The following is an 8230-nucleotide window of genomic DNA, read 5'->3' as shown; positions in this document are numbered from 1 at the left end:
TAGAAAATTGGTTTTCTAAACAAACACACTTGAGGATTTAAATAAATTATCTGGATAATTTGTTTATATAAATTAATTATTTAATTGGTTAAATAATTATATAAATGTATGTACATTTTATAAAAAATGAGTTTTATAAAATGAATGGAGATGTTTTAAATGGTTAAAACAAAATACAAAACAAAAAAAAAAAAAAAAAAAAAAAAAAAAAAGGGAAACAAAACAAAAACCGGCCACCCATGTGGGGGTGGTGGTTTTACCCAATCAAAGACCAAGATGCTCTTTGGTTCTCCTTTTATGTTCCTCCATTCAACACACATGCATTTTGGGTCTTGTTTTCTTTTGTATTTTTCAAGTGTAAAACTCTCTCTCTTTCTCTCTCAATATCCACGGCCACTTTGGCCAAAGAAAGGGGGTGTTTTGTGAGCTTGATTCAAGTGTTCTAATCCTAGCAACAAGTTGGTGTTGTTGTTTAAAAGCTTGGGGTATCAAAAGCTTGAGGGTTTCTCCTTTGCAACCTTGCCATTTGAAGACATTATCTTCTTCATCCACCTACATCTTCTCATAAGGTATAAGAAGGTACAATTTACTTTTGTGAGCATCTTGTTCTTGTAATATTGATCCTTGTTCTTTGGGTTTTAGTTTTAACATAATGGTATGTTCATAACAAGTTTTAAAATCTAAGCTTCCGTTGCGTTTTCTAGTTAAATATGGTTAACTTGAACTTTGATAATCTTGTATAAAACCCAACAATGGCATCAAGAGCCGGTTACAAGGACTTATGCTTCTTTTGTATTCATAAATTTCGGATTTTTTTTTTTCATGGGTGAAAAGGGAAGTCCGAAAATTTGGTGGATTTTACCCCTCATGGTTTTGTAAGATCTTGACATGCATGGAAAGATCTTAGGAAACCATTATTAACATTTGGATGTTGAATATAAAAAAAAAAAAAAAAAATTGGCCGTAGCCTTTTGGGGGGGGGGCCGATTCTTTTTTGGGGGTATTTGGGCATTGGTTGCTTAGGTTGCATGCTTAGAACATTTGGTATGTTTGATTGTGTCATAACCGAAACCTAGACCTTGGATGTGTTGATTGTTGTTTGTGTATGTTGATTATGTTTATTATTCAATATGGTTGTAATAATTCATAATCTTAGGCTTGTGTAATTTATTTATTCATAAATTGGTATGTAATAAATAGATTAGTTGCATTTTCCTTTTTTTTAGAAAAATATGTATTAGGATACATTTTGTAAAAATTGAAGATGCAAGAATTGGTGGATTTGGGCCTTGGACCGAAATTTTGGGCTTGTTGGGCCTCACCGGCCCATCATGGGATTCAAGCCCATTAGGCCCATAAATTTCACTCTTGGGCCCAAGAAGACTTTTGGAAGTTTGGAGCCCATTAACAAGCCCAACAAGAACACAACAACTTGGAGAGGATACTTGAAGCATTTGGATGCAAGGTCAAGTGGGAGTCAACATTCCATCCTTGTGTCATGTTTTGTCCCTTAGGTGTGACTTATGACCTATACTTGTTTCGGCTAACAAGTATGGTCAAATTTAGCGGTTTTCGGTTATGACTATATTTTTGCATGTGTATGCTTGGTTGTTTGTTTTACTTAATGTAATGTGTGGTTGATAGATATTAGGATATCCAAACCGTCACATAGGAACGACAACAAGCATAAAACGGGTTCTAATATATATTTGGTAATATCGCGTCAATTAGTTTAATTAAATGGGTTTATTAAAACTAAGCGATCACTCACCTATAATAAAATTGGTTTTATTATAACTAGAACCTTGAAAATTGGTTTTCAAAATCGCCATATTTCTAAATGCATGTTAGGATATGGCATAATGTTTTTCAACTAGAATATTTGAAAAATTTAAAATCCCTTTTTTCATAATTACCAAAGAAACAAGTCTAACACCATCCTTTTGTATGACACTTAACGTATTAGGAAACTTTTAATGGGATAAAGGTCACCTAACCATTTTGAGCAAACTAATATACTTAGGGTAATATTAACATATTTGTGGGATAAAGGTCACCTAACCACTTGTATGTTAATCTTACATGTTTATACAAGTAGGACGACTTGAATTAGAAACCATGTGATAAAGGTCACCTAAGCATGGGATCTAATGGTGTTGATGGGATAAACATGCCAACACGAAATAAGGATTTCGAATGGTCCCATACCTCTAGAAGTTGCAAAGGGTTGCAATTGTCAAGATTGACTACCTTGTTAAATCAAATAACGGGATAAAGGTCACCTAACCGAAATTTGATTTATCATTGGATTCTAGAATTTAATTATTATTTTAAAATTTGGAATAAAAGGGTATTAATAATTAAATTGTTTATAATACTAAAATAAAACTTTGTTAAATTTTGTAGATGGCCGCTAACAATGCAAACACCTCTACCCATAACACCCGTAACCTATCCTTAAGAACCATCCTTGAAAAGGATCGTCTAAACCATAATAACTTTATGGATTGGTATCGCAACTTGAGAATAGTTCTCAAACAAGAAGAGATATCATATGTCTTAGACGATCCCATTCCCGACGAGCCTAACGTGGAAGATGAGGAGGCGTATAACAATTGGGTCAAGTACACCAAAGATTCGGTGCAAGCCTCTTGCCTCATGTTAGGGACTATGATTCCCGAAATCCAAAAGGATTTCGAGCATCATGGGGCATACGACATGATAACTCAATTGAAGGAAATGTTCCTTCAACAAGCTAGAGCGGAACGTTTCGAAACGGTTCGAGCGTTTCATGCATGTCGTATGGAGGAAACCCAAAGCGTCTCATCTTATGTCCTAAAGATGAAAAGCTACATCGAAAAGCTTCGTAGGTTGAATTGTCCCGTGTCTAATGAGTTGGCTACGGATTTGATCCTCAACTCTTTGACCAAAAGGTTTGAAACCTTTGTCATGAATTATAACATGAATGGGTGGGACAAAAGCATTGGTGAGCTTCACGCAATGCTAAGAACGGCCGAAGCGGGAATGGGTAAAAGGGTTTTACCCGTTCTAACAATCAATGAAGGAAAAAGGGGACATAACTCCAACCCCAAAGCAAGTGTTGCTAAGGGCAAGGGCCACGTCCAAGGAAAGGGAAAGAGGAAAGCCATCACGCCCATCAAACCGAAGGAAAAGAAGCAAAAGGTTGCGGCGCAAGATCCATGCTTTGAGTGTGGAGAGATAGGTCATTGGAAAAGGAATTGTCCGACCTATCTCAATGCGTTAAAAGATAAGAGGGATGCGGGGCATACCTCAGGTATTATCTTTACTATACATATTGAACTAAATGTTATTTCTTCAAATACATGGGTACTTGATACCGGATGTGGAACTCACATTTGCAATTTGTTGCAGGGGTTCAAAAGAAGTAAACAACTCAACAAAGGGGACATTAGTCTCTTTATGGGCAATGGAGCAAGAGTTGAAGTCCAAGCCCAAGGAGACTACTTGTTAAAGCTTCCAAGTGGTTTGGAAGTAATTTTGAAGAATGTTTTGTATGCTCCTAAGTTAAGGAGAAACATTATTTCCGTGTCTCTTTTAAAACAATGTGGCTTTGATCTTAAGTTTATTGATTATGATATTCATGTTTTGATGAATGGCATATTTTATTTTAAAGCTATACCCATAAATGGTATATATGAAATAGATCAAATTGGTGCGTCACATAGTAGTTCAATGTACAATGTCAACACCAAGAAACTCAAGAAGGACTTGGGTGATTCCTATCTTTGGCATTGTCGCCTTGGACATATAAGCAAGAATCGCATGCAAACTCTTCGCAAGAATGGTATTCTAGAAACAAATGAGTATGATTCATTTGATGTATGTGAATCTTGTTTACAAGGCAAAATGACAAAGCAACCCTTTAATAAAACTTTTGAAAGGTCAAAAGAATTATTGGGTATCATACATTCGGATGTATGTGGTCCTTTTAGACCAATGACTAGGAATGGTGAAAGATACTTCATTACCTTTATTGACGATTATAGTCGATATGGTTATGTGTACTTAATGAAACACAAAGATGAAGCTTTTGAAATGTTCAAAGACTTCAAAACTGAAGTAGAAAGACAACTCAAGACCACAATCAAAGTACTTCGTAGTGATAGAGGAGGTGAATACCTAAGTGGTGTTTTTCAAGATCATCTTAAGAGTTGTGGAATTATTTCACAACTTACTCCACCTGGAACACCACAACATAATGGTGTGTCTGAAAGGAGAAATCGTACCCTATTAGATATGGTTCGATCGATGATGGCTAGAAGCACTTTACCTCTATCATTTTGGGGCTATGCTTTACTTTCCGCTGTTCGCATATTGAATATGGCTCCAACCAAGAAAGTGGAGAAGACACCTTTTGAAATATGGCATGGAAAGGCTCCATCGCTATCATTCTTAAGAGTTTGGGGTTGTGTAGCTTATGTAAAGCAATACACCCCAAACAAATTAGAAGTCCGATCCACTAAGTGTATCTTTATAGGTTATCCTAAAGATGATTTAGGATATTACTTTTATGATCCTAGTGAGCAAAATGTTATTATTGCTCGAAAGGGTAAGTTCTTGGAAACTAAGTTCCTTAAGGAAGGAACTAATAGTAGAACAGTGAAACTTGATGAGGATCAAGAACCACAAGATGATACACAATTGGTTGATACTAGCACTCAACAAGAGGTTGTTGAAAGTGATCAAGTGGTTGATCAAAACACACAAAACGTTCGCAGATCTGGTAGAGTTAGCAATCCACCTGAAAGATATGGATTTTTTATAGAAGGTTGCTACGTGGTAGATTCGGATGAACCAACCACATACCGTGATGCAATGTCCAAGAATGATTGTGACAAATGGCTTGAAGCCATGAACGTTGAGATGCAATCCATGTATGACAACCAAGTTTGGGAATTGGTTGAACTACCACTCAACTCCAAAGCTGTTGGAAGTAAGTGGGTTTTCAAAAGAAAAACTGATATGCATGGAAACTTGGATACTTATAAAGCAAGACTTGTAGCTAAGGGTTTCACTCAAACTCAAGGGGTTGATTATGATGAAACTTTTTCGCCTGTGGCAATGCTAAAGTCTATTAGGATATTATTTGCCATAGCTGCACATTATGATTATGAAATTTGGCAAATGGATGTCAAGACCGCTTTCCTAAATGGATATCTTGAGGAAGATGTCTATATGGTTCAGCCTGAAGGTTTTGTCGATCCGAAACATCCTAATAAAGTATGCAAGTTAAAGAAATCAATCTATGGATTGAAACAAGCATCTAGAACTTGGAATCATCGTTTTGATGAAGAAATCAAAAATTTTGGATTCATCAAGAATGCTGATGAGGCTTGTGTGTATAAGAAAGCTAGTGGGAGTATAATTACCTTCTTAGTATTGTATGTCGATGACATTCTACTATTTGGAAATGACATTCCAACCATGGAAAGCGTTAAGGCTTGGCTTGGAAGTAGATTTTCCATCAAGGATCTTGGTGAAGCTGCCTATATTTTGGGAATAAAGATCTATAGGGATAGGTCAAGGCGCTTGATAGGTTTGAACCAAAGTACATACATTGATAAGATCTTGAAAAGGTTCAAGATGGAAAACTCCAAGAAAGGTTTTGTACCTATTCAAAGAGGGACCATATTGAGTTTAGCTCAATGTCCAAGCTCAAAGGATGAGCAAGAGATGATGAAACAAATCCCATATGCTTCTGCTATAGGATCCATTAAGTATGCGATGATATGTACTAGACCGGATGTGTCATGCGCTTTGAGCATGACAAGCAGATACCAACAGAATCCAGGAAACAGTCATTGGATGGCTGTTAAGAACATATTGAAATACCTTAGGAGAACTAAGGATATGTTTCTGATATATGGATCTGGTGAGGAGGAACTCGCTATAAAAGGTTACACGGATGCGAGCTTCCAAACTGATCGAGATGATTCTCGATCACAGTCTGGGTATGTGTTCACTCTTAATGGAGGAGCTGTCTCTTGGAAGAGCTCAAAACAGGAAGTGGTAGCATTGTCCACTACAGAATCAGAATACATCGCCGCTTCATTGGCAGCTCAGGAAGCTGCATGGTTGAAGAAATTCATTACTGATCTAGGGGTGGTCTCTTCCATTCAAGACCCCCTAGAAATCTTTTGTGACAACGAGGGTGCGATTGCACAAATCAAGGAACCTCGTTCGCACCAAAAGACAAGGCACATAGAGCGGAGATTCAACTACATAAGGGATGAAGTTGAAAAGGGAAAGATATGTATTCGCAAAGTTGGAACTGATCAAAATCTTGCGGATCCATTCACGAAGCTCCTAGAAAGACCGAAACATGAGCGTCATGCGAGTGGCTTAGGACTCCGATATTCTAGTAATTGGATTTGATCTATTTTGTATTTACGTTTAAAAGACTTTTGTAATTTAACTCTTTTATATGATTATGGAATCTTGAGTTAAATTCTAATTTTGCATGTTTAATCCATGAATAAGTTATCTTATTCTAAAAGTCCGTAGTCGATCACATTTGTGGGAACAAATATGAAGCAAGACTATTATGAACTAGGATTGGTGGATATTCATAAGGAATGAATATGGAGCATAGGTTTGCTGCCAAGGTTCATAGATATTTGTGGAATACGAATATTGGACTGACCCGCTCTCAATATTACTACATGGAGTCAATGGACCTGATCATTAGTAATTTTGAGTAAAGGAGAATTTCATATTATCCTTAGACCTGAGATGTATACTGGGTCTTGATTTTCACCAAGTATTACACTTTGACTCTGCCCTTCGCTATTCGTAAAAGATGGTACATAAGGATGAGCTCAGGTGGAGTATAAAGTGATAGTGAGAGGCGTATACAGTCAAGATGGAATTTGTTCCTCTTATGTGTTGAGAGTTTAGATGTCTAAGGCCTGATAAAGTTGAATTGTAAAGAGAATGATCGCCTATGTCTCTTAGATCCAACATGACATCTAGTAACAAAGGGATATAATGATAGATTCACCTAAATCATATCAAGTAAAGGACTTGAAGGGATGATGTTAATGAATGGCACTTCGTCAAACACATTAGGGGTGGTGAACTGTTGTTAGGCGGTATTCACCACTTGCATTAATTTTCTATGTATCTCGTGCAAGTGGGAGATTGTTGGAATTACGTATGCCCGAGACACATACTTATATTAATGTGGCTAACTGTGTTTGATCCAAGTCGGGTCATACCCAATAACAAGCTAGACGACACCAAATGTATTCTTTTAATGATTTGATCATTTAAATGAATACCGAACACTACGTGTTTAGAAAATTGGTTTTCTAAACAAACACACTTGAGGATTTAAATAAATTATCTGGATAATTTGTTTATATAAATTAATTATTTAATTGGTTAAATAATTATATAAATGTATGTACATTTTATAAAAAATGAGTTTTATAAAATGAATGGAGATGTTTTAAATGGTTAAAACAAAATACAAAACAAAAAAAAAAAAAAAAAAAAAAAAAAAGGAAAACAAAACAAAAACCGGCCACCCATGTGGGGGTGGTGGTTTTACCCAATCAAAGACCAAGATGCTCTTTGGTTCTCCTTTTATGTTCCTCCATTCAACACACATGCATTTTGGGTCTTGTTTTCTTTTGTATTTTTCAAGTGTAAAACTCTCTCTCTTTCTCTCTCAATATCCACGGCCACTTTGGCCAAAGAAAGGGGGTGTTTTGTGAGCTTGATTCAAGTGTTCTAATCCTAGCAACAAGTTGGTGTTGTTGTTTAAAAGCTTGGGGTATCAAAAGCTTGAGGGTTTCTCCTTTGCAACCTTGCCATTTGAAGACATTATCTTCTTCATCCACCTACATCTTCTCATAAGGTATAAGAAGGTACAATTTACTTTTGTGAGCATCTTGTTCTTGTAATATTGATCCTTGTTCTTTGGGTTTTAGTTTTAACATAATGGTATGTTCATAACAAGTTTTAAAATCTAAGCTTCCGTTGCGTTTTCTAGTTAAATATGGTTAACTTGAACTTTGATAATCTTGTATAAAACCCAACAATTAGTATCACCAAGAATCCCGTACAACATTCTAAAACGAAACATATCGAGATTCGATATCCTTTTATACGGGATTGCTATGAAAAGAAATTAATTGATCTTGAGAAAGTGCACACAGATTTTCAAAAAGCCGATCTATTTACC

Source organism: Bidens hawaiensis, unplaced genomic scaffold (assembly GCF_021521415.1).
Source record: "Bidens hawaiensis isolate Kalapana, Puna unplaced genomic scaffold, B.hawaiensis_p1.1 tig00006092_1, whole genome shotgun sequence".
NCBI lineage: Eukaryota > Viridiplantae > Streptophyta > Magnoliopsida > Asterales > Asteraceae > Bidens > Bidens hawaiensis.
Note: the sequence above shows the minus strand (reverse complement) of the source record.